Source organism: Oncorhynchus kisutch, linkage group LG1 (assembly GCF_002021735.2).
Source record: "Oncorhynchus kisutch isolate 150728-3 linkage group LG1, Okis_V2, whole genome shotgun sequence".
Classification (NCBI taxonomy): Eukaryota; Metazoa; Chordata; class Actinopteri; order Salmoniformes; family Salmonidae; genus Oncorhynchus; species Oncorhynchus kisutch.
In genome coordinates this window covers 60,455,462-60,472,802 of record NC_034174.2, presented here as the reverse complement: position 1 = coordinate 60,472,802, position 17,341 = coordinate 60,455,462, and the positions used below count along the sequence as shown (strand labels likewise).

The following is a 17,341-nucleotide window of genomic DNA, read 5'->3' as shown; positions in this document are numbered from 1 at the left end:
TTATTTAATCAGGTTAGTCTTGTTGAGATTAAAATGACATATTCAAGAGAGACCTGGAACAAGACAGCAGCATTAACACATCAGTTTCAGACAAAGGCACAAAGTCAAATGACATCAACCAGATGAAAATATATCAATATAAAAAGCAGCATGCCAGTAAAGTACATGTACACAACACTAAATAAGAATGAACCAGTGTTTAAGTCTGTGTTTTGCTAGCTATGTCCACCAGACAGCACTGCAGAGATCACAACGGTCAATTAGACGTCGCTTGTAAGTGACAAAACGAAGGACTTCATGATACAGTCATAAGCCTTCAAATCAAATCACATTTCATTTGTCTCATGCCCCGAATACAACAGGTGTCGACCTTACAGTGAAGTGCTTACTTAAAACCTTAAACAACATTGCAGTTTAGAAAAATACAAAATAAAGTAACAAAGTCAATGATTCAGAGATTTGTCCATTTGTTTGTATAGATGCTTTGGCGGATTTGTACAATTGCTCAATCAAGGAAATAAAATCGGACCAAAACCTAACTTTTTTAAACAGTCACCAAGTATGCCCATCCCACCCTATCAAATGCTTATTTTGCATCTATTCATAATGCAACTTTTGTAGCTGTCAAGTTCTTCTTATGAATGATTATATGGAAAAAAGTTGCAGAGATTGTCTATAGACACCGTGTTCCTTATAAACCCTGTTTGGTCTGAGTCAATCAACTTTTATATTACTGTCTCGATGCAAAAAGCTAATACCTTAGCAATGATTTTGTAATCAACATTCAAAAGTTATATTGGGCAGAAGCATCCGCATGACAAAGAATCCATATCTTTCCTTTTACAGTAAAGAGGGTAATTGTAGCTAAACATTGTAATTGGGGAGGTTAGTCTTTTCAGTTCGCTGCAGCTAGCGACTGGATCGAGCTGCAACAAACACTCAAACTGGACATTGTTATCTCAATCTCTTCATTCAATCATCATAAATCATGGACACTCTTAATGACCGATGTGGCTGCTTTGCGTGAAGTGTTGTTGTCTCTACCTTCTTGCCCTTTGTGCTGTTTTCTGTGCCCAATAATGTTTGTACCACATTTTGTGCTGCGACCATATTGTACTGCTGCCATGTTGCTTGCTGCCATTGGACTTCGGAGCAGAGGAAATGCGTTACCTGGAGTGCTGAATCACTCGTTACTATCTGGCCAGGAGAACGCCATCTGCCCCAATGCATAGTGCCAACTGTAAAGATGGTGGAGGAGGAATAATGGTATTGGGCTGTTTTTTATTGTTCAGACTAGGGACCATAGTTTTATTGAAAGGAAATCTTAACTTTACAGCATACAATGACATTTGAGACGATTCTGTGCTTCCAACTTTGTGGCAACAGTTTAGGGAAAGGCCTTTCTTGTTTCAGCATTACAATATGACCCTGTGGACAAAGTGAGGTCCATACAGAAATGGTTTGTCAAGATCGGTGTGGAAGAACGTGACTGCCCTGCACAGAGCCCTAACCTCAACGCCATTGATCACCTTTGGAATAATTTGGAACACCGACAGCGAGCCAGGCCTAATCAACAAACATCAGTGCCCGACCTCAACAATGCTCTTGTGGCTGAATGGAAGCACGCCCACACAGTATTGTTTCAGCATTGAGTGGAAAGCCTTCCAAGAAGAGTGGAGGCTGTAATAGCAACAAAGGCGTGACCAACTTAATGCCCGTGATTTTAGAATGAAATGTTTGACAAGCAGGTGTCCACATACATTTGTTCATGTAGTGTATATGAATTACCTGGCTGTACTGATGCCATGCAGTCTGGATTAGGCATTTAAAATCAATTACTTTCCTTTAATAGATAAGATTGTATCCGATCTTCAAAGATGAAGAAATCTCCCTATTTCTATGTTAGGTAGGGTCAACATAATCAAAATGAATATATTTCCAATGTTGATGTATTTATTCCAAGCCCTGCCAGTTTCAATTCCATCCAACTTTTTACAGAAAATAAATGGCCTGCTCTCCAACTTTATTTGGAATGGAAAGACCTCATGTCAAATTGATAGTTTTACACTTGCCCTATAAAGCTGGAGATCTTTAAATACTTTGTATGAAGATCTATTACTGGGTTGCACAACTGCGTTGATTTAAGCAATGGACAGCAGACTATCCTTGTGCAAGGAAGGGTATCAAAGCCACAACAGTAATACCGTAAGATATAAAATATATTCACTACTTCAAGTCCAAGGTATTGAAGAAAAAACAGATGATGCAATGATTCTCAATTCCATTTGTATTTTGGAAAAAATACACAGATTAATAAAGTGGAAAGAACCAATATCACCAGCACCACTATTTGGAATAACCCCACCATACCTCCAGTGTTTAATGACATCACCTTTCCTTCCTGGTTCCAAAGTGTCATCTGGAATTTTGTGCATGTATACTGTGATGGATATCTACTGTCATTCATTCAATTACAAGAAAGACTTGGATTATCCAAAGCCGATTTCTTTAAGTTCTTACAACTCAGAAATCTTATTGAATAACGATTCAATCAACAGAATATGGACAAACCTAAGGCATCTGGCATAGAAAAATACTGAATGAAGCTGCTACGCCAAAGAAGTTGATTGCCATGTTAAATAAAGTGTTGATTGAAACTCTACCTGGTGGTTCAGAACCCATTATGAAAAAATGGGAAACGATCTAAAGGAAGAAATTGAGGAGAACCATTGCTCACAGATATGTGAAAATGCTCATACCTGTTCCTACAACCTAAGGTGCTATTTTAATTTACGATAATTCATTGGACTTACTACACTCTTGCCAAAATGCATGTAATGCACCCAGAAATGTCACATCTCTGTTGGAGATGCAAAAAACACAAAGGAACCCTATTTCATATGCTGTGGTCCTGCAACAAACTGACACCATTTTGTGATAATGTCTGTGCTATCATTTCATTTTGTCTAACTATTTATATTCATCCATCTCCATGATTATGTCTGTTGAGAAATGTAAATACTTGAGATCAATTTCAGAGAAAGATGTGTTTTCTAAGTCAAATTACTGCACAAATGGATAACCATCAATTGGAAAGCCTTGTATTTCCCTCAATAACAAACTGGAGGAGAGAACTATCTAGATACATCCCTTTATGGTATTTCATAAAGTTAAAAAATAAATGTAGATATTTGACAGAATTTGGAGGACACATGTTGATCGCCTTGGAGAATGTTTTGTATAGTGAGTGTTTTGTTGTTGTTTTTTGTACTGTGTTGTTTGTGAAGTAGAAAAAACATTTAAAAAATTGTCAAACAAATGTGAATAGCGCCTACCAAGAAAGACTTCCAAAATTACTAAATTGAGTCAGAATATTACTTTATTTTAACTCACTTTAATCCATTGATCAGGATGTGGATACAGATGACTGACATTTCGATGACAAGCTGATGATTCTCCAGAGTTTCCTGGCCATTTCACTGAAGACGAAGAAGAAGAAGAGGGTGTCTTGTTGGTCAAAAGGCCAAGTAAAATAAAAGTATACACATACGTGATATTTGAGTGTCTGTGAAAATGGAGACACAGAAGGAAAAAAATCAAGGCAACATAGAAATGGGAACAGTGAGAAAAATTATTGTATCGGTCTGATGTTCTACAATATGTTTCAAAGCTCGTTTAGTTTGACAAATTTAAACAGCCCCCAAGATGCATTTGAGCATGTATGTGACATCAGTCACATTTTCTTTAATTAATTGGATTTTCTATTTTTGATCTGTTCTCGGGTGGTAAAAAATGTTTGTATTGGTCATGTTGTAGCAATCTACACAGTGACCACATTTGGAAATGCAATTGGGATGACCTGATAGCCAAGTGTTGTGCTTCTTAGGTATCTGCATTCCATTGGTCACACACTGGTTGAATCAACATTGCTTCCACGTAATTTCAATAAAAATGAAAAATATCCCCACAGCATGATGCTGCCAGCGCCATGCTTCACCGTAGGGATGGTGCATGGTTTCCTCTAGATGTGACGCTTGGCATTCATGCAAAATAGTTGGTTTTATCAGACCAGAAAATCTTGTTACTCATGGTCTGAGATTATTTAGGTGCCTTTCGGCAAACTCCAAGTGGGCTGCCTTTAACTGAGGAGTGGTTTCCGTCTGGCCACTAACATAAAGGCCTGATTGGTAGAGAGCTGCAGAGATGGTTGTCCTTCTGGAAGGTTCTCCCATCTCCACAGCGGAACTCTGGAGCTCTGTCATAGTGACCATTGGGTTCTTGGTCACCTCCCTGATCAAGGCCCTTCTCCCCTGATTGCTCAGTTTGGCCGGGCAGCCAGCTCTATAAATAATGATGGAGGCCACTGTGTTGTCTTGGGGACCTTCAATGCTGCAGAAATGTTTTGGTACCCTTCACCAGATCCGTGCCTTGACACAATCCTGTCTTGGGGCTCTAGGAACAATTCCTTCAACCTCTAACATATACTGTCAACTTTGGGACCTTATATGGACAGGGGTGTGCCTTTCCAAATCATGTCCATTCAATTGAATTTACCACAGGTATCCATTTTAGAATAAGGATTTAACATAGCAAAATGTGGAAAAAGTCAAGGGGTCGAATACTTTCCGAAAGCACTGTAAAATGCTTTTGTTTACATACAGAGTATCAAATCACAACAAATCCATAGACAATAGAGCCAGAGGTCCTTAGTTTTTCGTGTTAATATGATGTTTTAGTTCACCCGTACTATGCTCATAAAGGCATTAATAAGTCGTAGTAAAAAGTGGCATTTAACTGAAAAAGTTGTACATAGCAACTTTCATGTGACTGAGAGACTGCTTATCAATACGGCAATCCCGTGCTGTCTCTATTGTCAGTGTAACATCATAATGATCAGTATTGCGAATGTCTATTTCCTCAATTACTTTTGCAGAAACAGTGTATCATCTATTTTGTTGGAAATGACTATTTTTCAAAGGAAATGGGAGGGAGCTTGGTGAGGAAATCTTAGGATCCCGGATTCTGGGATGAATCCCTAGCGTGTATAGAGTTATGTATGCTGTCATGTTGCCTTGTAATTCAGCAGGATGCCACTGAGTAAACAGTCCTTGGAATTATTGAAAATCGCCTTAGAAAGTATTTATGTTTAACTTGCAGTAGCGGTATTATCTGATGTATGATGCAAATTCAATACCTGGCCTAGAGCGTGTTCTGGCCCCAACAACCTGGTGTAACTGTAATGTAAGTCAACAGCGTGTTCTGTGCCAAGATACACAGATATCATTCATTAGTTCCCAGTAAACCACAAACATGTTAAGTTAAAATAAATAAATGAATTAACTTCACCACTGTCTTTATTTACCATGTTCCTAGCATATAATGGGCCTTTGAAGACCACAACACTCCATGACCACAGCCTCTGTTATCACATTAAAGAACACAAGACTATAAGGTCTTTCCCATGATAATGTTATGATCGAGATGGATTCTGTCCACATCAACATGAATAAAACAATGTCTAAATGTTGTGCTCCAAGCTAGGCGTAACTTTCATTTCAGGCTAACCAGGTTGGCTTACTGGGAACTTATAATTTTGGTTTAACTTAGCTGAGAACACGCTCTAGGCGAGGTATAGAAGATTTTCAAGGTTGTAAGAGTGGTGACAAAAGACACCTTTTCTGGTGGGCGTTCCTCTTCATCTGCCTCATTAGCACCTGTGCCTCTCGTTCCAAATATGCGTTCAACAGGCTAATGTGGTATATCTGCTGAGGGCGCTGTCGTCCTGGCTGACTAGTTGACCGGGGAGACTTGCTCTGTTACCACACATGGGCCCTGCCACTGAGCACGGGTCCTGTGTTCCAGAGTGGGTATGAGGTGGAGTACCTTATCTCCTGGGCAGAACTGTCATGGCTGGGCCCTTCCATTGTACGACCAGGCTTGAGTTTCCCTCAGTCCTTCATGAATGTGTCGTGTTCAATGAGGGAATGGTACAGGCGAGGTTGCTTCTCCCAGGCCTCCTTGGTCAAGGCAAGGATGCCGCTACAGGGCCACATATAGAGCAGCTCGAAAGGCGAGAAGTCAGTGGACGCCTAGGGGACATCCCGGAGCGCGAACATGAGGTGGGGCAACACCATATCCCAATTCATCCCATCCCAGTCCACCACCCTGCGTAGCATGCTATTGATGGTTTTATTCAAGCATTCACACAGCCCATCCGTCTGGAGTTGGTACACACGGGTCCTTATTTGTTTGGCATCTCCAGCAAGGAAGATGCCATAGCTCCAAAACCGCCATAAAAAAAGCCAGACTACGCTTTGCAACTGCACATCCCCATGTGTACAAAGATCTACTTTTTGGAAAATTGATGAAACAAAAATAGAACTGTTTGGCCATCATGACAATCGTTATGTTTGGAGGAAAAAGGGGGAGGCTTGCAAGCCGAAGAACACCATCCCAACAGTGAAACTCGGGGGTGGTAGCATCATGTTGTGGGGGTGATTTGCTGCAGGAGGGACTGGTGCGCTTCACAAAATAGATGGCATCATGAGGTGGAATATTTTGTGGTATATTGAAGCAACATGTCGCAAAGTTGGTCGCAAATGGGTCTTCCAAATGGGCATTAACCCGAAACATACTTCCAAAGTTGTGGCAAATGCCTTGAGGACAGCAAAGTCAATGTATTGGCTTCAATCCTATTGAAAATTTGTGGGCAGATCTGGAAAAGCGTGTGCGAGAAAGGAGGCCTACAAACCTGACTCAGTTAAACAAGCTCTGTCAGGGGGAATGGGCCAAAATTCAAAGTGGTGATCCTAACTGACCTAAGACAGGGTATTTTTATTTGGATTCAATGTCAGGAATGGTGAAATACTGAGTTTAAATGTATTTGACTAAGGTGTATGTAAACTTCCGACTTCAGCTGTATGTGTACTACTATTACTGCCCAGTGTAATCTGATGTAATTAGCTCTGCATGCACTGCATCTGTAATATGGTCAAGTTCACATTAAAAACGTGGAATAAAACATTATTATGAAACATGTATGATGTAATTGAAAACACTGCTAAAAATGTTAAAATGATTCATTAAAAAAAAAACGACTAAACATGTGTAATGCTTGATAGTTTATTGGAGGATCACAATATGACACATCAACCATACAACATTGCCACCAGAAATTCTGATCATCATTATTTATCCACTATCATGTATCAGGACTTAAAGTTCATGTTTTTGTATAAAACATATATTCTTCAGAATGTTGATGAGTTCTTCTCAGTACCAAAGTCCCAAGAACTGTATTACTGTTTTGTTTTTATGTTAGTCAATGATTGATGGATGGATGTTGGAATGATTCATTGAGTTAATGTTAGTGATGATGTCAGAGGTGATAGCTGATATTTGATATGGAGACTGAGATGGATCCTCGGCATCCCCATTCTGGTCGGTTCTCACCCCACAAGTTCCTTGACTTTGTTCCAAAGATCGCTCAAAACTGGAATACAGATTTAAATATGCTTTGAGGAAAATACATTTTTAAAAGGCTAAACATTTGAAAATGACTCTGACATGTTCAATACATATTCCAATTACAAGTGACTACCTTTTAAACCTACTGTTGTTAGGCCAGTATTTGACTACCATTTAAAACATGATTTGCCTCTATGAAACATGATGCTAGTAAACAGTAGAGATGGAGTTAGCCATCTTACTCCCTCCTCTTTCCCATTACCCTCCTGTTGTCACTTAACTGTTGCTCAGACAGACAGACAGACAGACAGAACAGACAGACAGACAGACAGACAGACAGACAGACAGACAGACAGACAGACAGACAGACAGACAGACAGACAGACAGACAGACAGACAGACAGACAGACAGACAGACAGACAGACAGACAGACAGACAGACAGACAGACAGACAGACAGACAGACAGACAGACAGACAGACAGACAGACAGACAGACAGACAGACAGACAGACAGACAGACAGACAGACAGACAGACAGACAGACAGACAGACAGACAGACAGACAGACAGACAGACAGACAGACAGACAGACAGACAGACAGACAGACAGACAGACAGACAGACAGACAGACAGACAGACAGACAGACAGACAGACAGACAGACAGACAGACAGACAGACAGACAGACAGACAGACAGACAGACAGACAGACAGACAGACAGACAGACAGACAGACAGACAGACAGACAGACAGACAGACAGACAGACAGACAGACAGACAGACAGACAGACAGACAGACAGACAGACAGACAGACAGACAGACAGACAGACAGACAGACAGACAGACAGACAGACAGACAGACAGACAGACAGACAGACAGACAGACAGACAGACAGACAGACAGACAGACAGACAGACAGACAGACAGACAGACAGACAGACAGACAGACAGACAGACAGACAGACAGACAGACAGACAGACAGACAGACAGACAGACAGACAGACAGACAGACAGACAGAAGACAGACAGACAGACAGACAGACAGACAGACAGACAGACAGACAGACAGACAGACAGACAGACAGACAGACAGACAGACAGACAGACAGACAGACAGACAGACAGACAGACAGACAGACAGACAGACAGACAGACAGACAGACAGACAGACAGACAGACAGACAGACAGACAGACAGACAGACAGACAGACAGACAGACAGAGAGGTGGATAGATATATAGATAGATAGCTCACATGGTGCTTCATCTTCTGAGGGGCTGGTCTTCAGAGTAGCCAACTTTGCCAAAAAGGCAGCCTTTCCATCTTTTACATCATCCTCCTGCAGGAGAGCTGAGGAAGAAATATTTTTAATTTGACTAGATTTTATCAGATTAAACCTGGGCAGTAAAGTAGTACACATTTACAAACAAGACATACCTTCCTCAGAGTTATCTTCATTGAGGGAGCTTGCTAACAGGACACCCACTAGAGCGAACAGCAGTAACATACTCTGGATCTTCATCCTTTACTAAAGCACATAGAGCACAACTTGTTAACACACACACACACACACGTCCACCTACACCTTTTCATCCATTCCTACCTGTCCACTTGTATACACCTGCCCACTTCTATATACACCTTTGCAAAGAAGATTCTCAGTGAAAACAAAAATACCTCTTTCAGTTGGACGATGCTGTCTGATTGATGGCTGTTTATCTGAATGATGTCTTCTGGTCTTCAGTAGTAGTGTGGTGTCTCTCTGCCCTCTGCAGCCCTGTTTTATACTCTTTCTGCAGATGCTGTACCTGCCCCACCCACCCCATCCACACGTCTCACAGCCGATTAACAAGCAAAATGACATTACAGCCATGGCGGTAACCGCAGTCATGCACAGCCTGAAGTTTATGACCTCCCTCCAGGCAAAACTTCAGTCAATATTATGGTTTCCTAGTTATTTCAACTGAATTTGTGACCTGGAGCTTGGATAGACTTGAATTTATAAATGGTGGTAGCACTTTATTTTAAGGTTGTATCCATAATCCATTCATAACACATTTATGAATCCAATCATTACACCTTTTATTTATTTGATTGAAACTTTATTTAACCAGGTTAGTCTCGTTAAAATAACAATCTCATATTCAAGAGAGACCTGGAGCGGCGTCAAATCATATTGTATTTGTTACATAGGCCGAAAACAACAGGTGTAGGTAGACCTTACATTGAAATGCTTACTTACGAGCCCTTAACCAACAATGTCGTTTTAAGAAAAATAAGTGTTAAGAAAGTATTTACAATAAAGAAATGGATGTAAAAAAATGACAAAAAACAAAAAGACGAAAAATAGATAACTAACAAATAATTAAGGAGTATCAATAAAAAAAACTGCTAGGGTGGCTGGAATCTTTGGAAATCTTCCGAGCCTTCCTCTGACACCGCCTGGTATAGATGTCCTGGATGGCAGGAAGCTTGGCCCCAGTGATGCACTGGGCTGTATGCACTACCCCCTGTAGCAACTTGTGGTCGGAGGCCTAGCAGTTGCCATACCAGGTGGTGATGCAACTAATCGCAGTTGCCATACCAGGCAGTGATGCAACCAATCAGGATGTTCTCGATGGTGCAGCTGTTTAACTTTTTGAGGATCTGAGGACCCATGCCAAATCTTTTCATTCTCCTGAAGGGTAATGGGCATTGTTGTGCCCTCTTCACGACTGTCTTGTTGTGTTTGGACCATAGTTTGTTGGTGATGTGGACACCAAGGAACTTGAAGCTCTCAACCTGCTCCACTACAGCCCTGTCGATGAGAATGTGGGCGTGCTCAGCCCTCTTTTTCCTGTAGTCCAAAATCTTCTCCTTTGTCTTGATCACGTTGAGGTAGATGTTGTTATCCTGGCCCCATACTGCCAGGTTATGACCTCCTCCCATAGGCGGTCTCATCGTTGTCAGTGATCAGGCCTACCAATGTTGTGTCATTGGCAAATTTAATGATGGTGTTGGAGTCGTGCTTGGCCATCCAATCATGGGTGAACAGGGAGTACAGGAGAGAACTGAGCACTTACCCCTGAGGGGCCCCCGTGTTGAGGATCAACGTGGCAGATGTGTTGTTACCTACCCTTACCACCTAGGGGTGGCCCGTCAGGAAGCCTATGATCCAGTTTCATAGGGAGGTGTTTAGTCCCAGGGACCTTAACTTAGTGATGAGCTTTGAGGGCACTATAGTGTTGAACTTTGGGCTGTAGTCAATGAATAGCATTCTCACGTAGGTGTTCCTTTTGTCCAGATGGGAAAGGGCAGTGTGGAGTGCAATAGAGATTGCATCATCTGAGGATCTATTGAGGCAGTATGCAAATTGGTGTGGGTCTAGGGTTTCTGGGATAATGGTGTTGATGTGAGCCATGACCAGCCTTTCAAAGCACTTCATGGCTACAAATGTGAGTGCTACGGGTCGGTAGTCATTTTGTCAGGTTACCTTGGTGTTCTTGGGCACAGTTATGCCTGTCTGCTTGAAACATGTTGGTATTACAGACTCGGTCATGGACAGGTTGAAAATGTCAGTGAAGACACTTGCCAGCTGGTCAGCACACGCTCGGAGTACACGTCCTGGTAATCCACCTGTTTCAAGGTCTTACTCACATCGGCTACAAGAGAGCGTAATCACAGTCGTCCGGAACATGCTCTCATGCATGCTTCAGTGTTGCTTGCCTCGAAGCGAGCATAGAAGTAATTTAGCTCGTCTGGTAGGCTCAACCCATCAGTTTCAGACAAACAGCCCCATGACATGAACCAGACGAAGATATATCTATATAAAAAGCTGCACGTCAGTAATGTACATGTACACAACACAGGTCAGAAAAAAACTGAATGCAATACGTCAAAAGACAGGCTCACTATGGTATCAAAATGCTTCAGGTAAAACAACATCCTTACCTAAGTATGGCAACGCCGACTAGTGACATCGATAACAACTAGAAACAACTAAATGTCTCAACAACTTGTTCATCTATTTGTGCTTTGAACTTCTTTAGGGACACCAGACCCTGGAGTTTTAGGTTGGCTTGGAGGGAATTCCAATACAAGGGGACTGATTAGTGAAAATACTTTGTTCCAAGCTCTGTATATTTGTTCAGGACTGTTAGATTTAAAACAAGATTGGTATCTGAGCTTGTAAGTGTTTTAATTTCGGGCTAATAGAGAACAGATAAAATGACAGTTTTTCTAAAATGGCTTTCTATATAAGAATGTACCAGTGTTATAGCCTGTGTGTTGCTAGCTATGTCCACCCGACAGCAATGTAGACATCACATGATACAGTCAAGAGCCTTCAGTGTATTTATTGAGGCTTGACCTTAAATAGTATTACTATAGTCCAACACAGATGGAAAAGTACAATGAATCATCTATTTTATGGTGGCAAAGGAAAAACAAAATTGTGCCCATAGTAAAGCCCAATACGCAGCTTGCTTTTACCAACAAGGTTCTCTACATGGGGTGTGAAGCTCAACTTCTCATCCACCTGATCTCCCAAATAATTTAATGTTATTTCTTGTTCTATGGAATGTCCAACCCTAGGTAGTAATGACTTGGTTTCAGAGTGTTTAGCTTTGGGAAATACTAGGCATTTGTTTTAGAGGAATTATGAACAAGCTTCAGATCGTACGGATTGTGTTGAATGATGTGTTGAATGATGTTAAAAGTTGTGAGCTTTTTCAAACGCCAAACTGCTGCTACTCGAGTAGAGAATAGTGTAATCCACATAAAAATGTACATTAGCCTTCTCCAATGCTGTTGATATATTTAGTGTATGCATAAGCTGGAAGTAAAAGTATTAAGTGTCGTCGTCCATTAGTTCACTCCAATTCAGGGAGGGGTGGTAGGGTAGGGAAAAGAATAAAGGAACATATATTAAAAAACAATATATATATATGTATTTATTTAAAAAATCTATGGGGGATTTGAAATGATGCAGACAATTACATTGATAGAAGCCACAATCTATATGCAATAATGAAGCTGATCCACCCCTTTAAAAAAGAAAGGAAAACAGCATGATCACTTTAATCGTTGTTCACCTTTTGCCCTTCGCTTGTGGACTTCAGTGCAGAACATATCAGCTGTCTGTGAACAAGCAAAAATAACTTTCATAGCCAACATAGATACTAGAAATACAAGTAAAAGTACAACTAAATATAGCTATCTCTCTCTTTCTCTAGCTTCTACTTCATTCACTGTGTTTCTCTCTCTTTGACTCAACAACTCACCACATTTTATGTACTGCAGTGCTAGCTTGCTGTAGCTTATGCTTTCAGTACTAGAATGATTCTCTGATTCTTTGATTGGGTGGACAACATGTCAGTTCATGACTGCAAGAGCTCTAATAGGTTGGATGTCACGAACCCCGCTTCCTGAGTCTGTGTTTGCCTGTGTTTCTGTCCTGGAGTGTGTTTCCGGTGTCCTGGAACGCACCCTGTCTGGTTGCCGGGCAGATTAGCTTGTTGGGAGATCGATGTTCACCCGCACCTGTATCCCATCAGTAATCTGCACACCTGTCCTGATCATCACCTCTCCCCTTCAAAAGCTCTGACCTGACATCCATTCCCTGCCGGATCGTTAGCCATGAACAGTATGTTGTGCCATAGTATTAGCCTCAAGTTGGATAGAATTTGTTTTGTTGTTTTGTACGTCTTGCTTGCCTTCAACTTACCTCCGTTTGTTCTGTCTTCAGTTACTCACCCGGATCATTTACCCCATTCCCGCCTGGTCATCGGAGGATTCCGCTTCCCCATTGGATCCACCTATTTACTCCCATCAACTCACCACCGCTGCCCGCTACGCCACCTGGATGTATCTACCCACTCACATTCACTTGTAAATAAATACTCACCTTCTTCCTACTCTCCTTGTCCTGGTCTGCTTCTGGGTTCGATTTTGAAGAAACGTGACATTGGAGGACGTCCCCTAGAAGTTGTTATAATTACTGTGTAAGTCTATGGAAGGGGGTGAGAACCATGAGCCTCCTAGGTTTTGTATTATCAGAAAATGTTATTCATTGGACCTTTCATGTGACTGAGAGACTGCTTATCAACATGGCAATCACGTGCTCTCTCGATTGTCAGTGGAACATCTTATGGATCAATTTTGCGAATGTCTATTTCCTCAATTACTTTTGCAAAAACAGTGTATCAGCCATTTTTGGGGGGAAAGTTCAATTTTCACAGGAAACGAGAGGGAGCTTGGTTAGGAAACCTCAGGATCCCGGTTTCTGGCATTAATCCCTAGTGTGTTGTGTGCTGCCATGTTGTCTTGTAATTCAGCAGAAAATAGCAGAAAATAATTATGTTTAACTTGCCAATATCCTGTAGAAGGAGGATCTGATGTATGATGCAAATTCAATACCTGGCCTAGAGCGTGTTCTGGCATGAACAATCTGTAACTAATGTCAAGCAACAGCGTGTTCTGTGACATGATATGCCAATATCAATCATTAGTTCTCAGGAAACTAAAAACCTGGTAAATGAATAAAGTGGTAAATACATTTGTTAATCTAGCCAAGCAGCAAGCAAATTGAGATGAGTCTCGGGAAAATATTTAACTAGGAATGTTATTTTGTTAAAAATTAGAGTGCAGTTAACCTCTCTTGGGTAGGGGGCAGTATTTTTACGTACGGATGAAAAGCAATCCCAAAGAAAACTGCCTGTTACTCAGGCCCAGAAGATAACATATGCATATCATTTGGATAGAAAACACTCTAAAGTTTCTAAAACTATTAAAAGTATGTCTGTGAGTATAACAGAACTGATATGGCAGGCAAAACCCAGAGGACAAACCATACCCCCCCCAAAGAAATTCAGCCTACCACTGTTTTCAATGGCAAAATCCTCCTTCCACCAGATGTCAACAGTCTTTAGAAAGAGTTTCTTGCTGGTTTTTTGAAAAATGAGCCAGAAATTGTAGTTTTTCTAGGTGGCTTCCATTTTGGCTGTAGTGTTTCCAAGCGCGTGGAAGAGAGCGCGTTCTTTGGTATTTTTCTCCGGTAAAGACAATAACGATTCTCCGTCTTAAATTTTATTTATTTACGTATTAGGGTACCTAATGTTTGATTATAAAAATTGTTTGACTGGTTTGGAAAAGATTTTTAGTAACGTTTGGGATTCATTTTGTATGCATTTTGATGGAGGGAAACTGGGTGGATTATTGACTGAAGCTCACCAGCTAAACAGAGTTTTTATGGATATAAAGGACATTATTGAACAAAAGGACCATTTGTATTGTATCTGGGACCTTTTGGAGTGCCAACAGAAGAAGATCATCAAAGGCATTTATTATATCACTATTTCTGACATTTTCGTGGCGCACCTGCCTGGCTGAAATGTGTTTTTCATGCTTTTGTATGCGGGGCGCTGTCCTCACATAATCGCATGGTGTGCTTTCACAGTAAAGCCTTTTTGAAATCTGACACAGTGGCTGGATTAACAAGAAGTTAAGCTTAATTTATTATTTATTTATTTATTTACGTTGACTGACCAGAAATTCCACAAATTAACTTTTAACAAGGCATACCTGTTAATACCTGTTAATTGAAATACATTCCTCATGAAGCTGGTTGAGAGAAAGCCAAGAGTGTGCAAAGCTGTCATCAAGGCAAAAGGTGGCTTAGAAGATTCGCAAATTTAAAATATATCTTGATTTGTTTAACACTTTGGTTACTACATGATTACATATGTAATGGGACGGCAGGTAGCCTACTGGTTAGAGTGTTGGACTTGTAATCGATAGGTTGCACAATCGAATGACAAGGTAAAAATCTGTCGTTCTTCCCCTGAACGAGGCAGTTTACCCACTGTTCCTAGGCCGTTATTGAAAGTAAGATTGTTCTTAACTTACTTGCCTAGTTAAATAAAGGTTAAATAAATAAAAAATACACAAATGTAAAGTATGGAGGAGGAGGTGTGATGGTGCTTTGCTGGTGACACTGACTGATTTATTTAGAATTCAAGGCACACTTAACCAGCATAGCTACCACAGCAGTCTGCAGCGGTACGCCATCCCATCTGGTTTGTGCTTAGTGGGACATTCATTTGTTTTTGAACAGGACAATGACCCAACACAGCTCCAGGCTGGGTAAGGGCTATTTGACCAGGGAGAGTGATAGAGTGCTGCATCAGATGACCTGGCCTCCATAATCACCCGACCTCGACCCAAATTGTATGGTCATGTTAACATTGTAACACTGAATGAAAAACACTGCTAGACATGTATGTGTGAAAGGCCGATTTTATTGGAGGATCACAATACAACATTGCCATCATGAATGGATGAATGTGGGGCTTTGTAGAGTAATGTTAGTTATGTTGATTCCATATGGAGACCAGGAAAGAATTGTCCGTGACCCCATTCTGGTACCTCATCATCCATGATGATGTCTGAACCATGATGCTAATCAACAGGAGACATGGAATTAGCCTTCACCCTTTTTATAAACCTCTAGTAACTTCTCTTTGGCATGCATGTAGATGGCTATATGTACATACGTTGTGCTTCATCTTCTGCAATGGCATTCACAAGTCCATTCTCCACCTTCTCCATGGCACTATCCTCTTGGGGAAGATTTGTCATCATATCAAATTATTTCAGATCAAAACCAGGAGTAATAGTACACACACACACACACACACACACACGCACACAATAGGCATACCTTCCTTAGCGTTATCTTCATTGAGGGAGCTTGCTAACAGGACACCCACTAGAGCGAACAGCAGTAACATACTCTGGATCTTCATCCTTTACTGAACCACATAGAGCATGGCATTTTAAAAAACACACACTGATCATCATCCTCTAGAAAATGAGATAAACCGTGTTGTTAGCATGTCACATTATACAGTTGTCCACCAATCTACTCTTGTATGCAACAACCAGTCCAGCCATACACACCTGTCCACACCTATATACATCTGAGAATGTGCTCAGCGAAAGCAAACTTACCTCTGATAGTTGGAATATGCTGACTGATTGATACCTGGTTGTCTTGATGTCTTCTGGACCTCAGTAGAAGATGAGTGTCTCTCTGCCCCTTGCAGTCCTGTCTTATACTCTTTCTGCCCCACCTCTTACAGTTGAATAACAAACAGACACTACAGCCGTGACAATAACCATAGTTACACACCCTGGAGTGTATTCCCTCCCTCCAGGCAAAAATAGGCTGAATCAACATTAGGGTTTCCTTGTAACTTAACTGACTTATTCGATGTAATCATGTTGCATCAAAATGGCTAGTTGGATAGATTTGCAAAAAGTGAGTTCTCTTATTTTTTTTATTTTACCCCCTTGTCTCATCGCTGCAATGCAACACTCCAATGGGCCCGGGAGGCGAAGGTAGAGTCATGCATCCTACGAAACAAGACCAACCAAATCGTGCTTCTTAACACCCACCGCTTAACCCAGAAACCAGCCGGCACCAATGTGTCAGAGTAAACACTGTTCACCTGACAACAGAAGTCAGCCTGCAGGCGCCTGGCCCGCCACAAGAGTCGTTCGCCGCCCTATGGGACACCCGATCACGGCCGGTTGTCAAACTCAGGTCTGTAGTGACACCTCTAGTACTGCAATGCAGTGCCTTAGACCGCTGAGCCACTCGGGAGGCTGAGTTGTCTCATGTTTACCAAGCGTTTGAGCCAAATCAACAACACGATTTAACCTAAGTAAGAAGTAGCTTGCAAGTTTACTAGATAGCTACAGTAGTTAGCGTGCTAACCAAACAAGACTTGCTAGTTTAGCTAATCAAACCAAACACTCCTAGCTTGCTATTATGAAAATCGAACTCAACAATACCAATACTGTTTTCAATTCAACTTTCTTTCAAAAT

General features: G+C 41.2%; 1 long non-coding RNA gene across 1 annotated transcript; it reads right to left on the bottom strand.

The window, feature by feature from the left end:
* Window positions 1-15,729: 15,729 nt before the first annotated feature.
* On the bottom strand, window positions 15,730-16,574 carry LOC109887328 (uncharacterized). The gene is made up of 4 exons (XR_002254957.2): window positions 16,462-16,574; window positions 16,172-16,262; window positions 16,005-16,070; window positions 15,730-15,909 (listed from the first exon to the last, which is right to left on the bottom strand). It is a non-coding gene; the product is annotated as an uncharacterized LOC109887328 (long non-coding RNA).
* Between the last annotated feature and the right edge of the window lie 767 nt (window positions 16,575-17,341).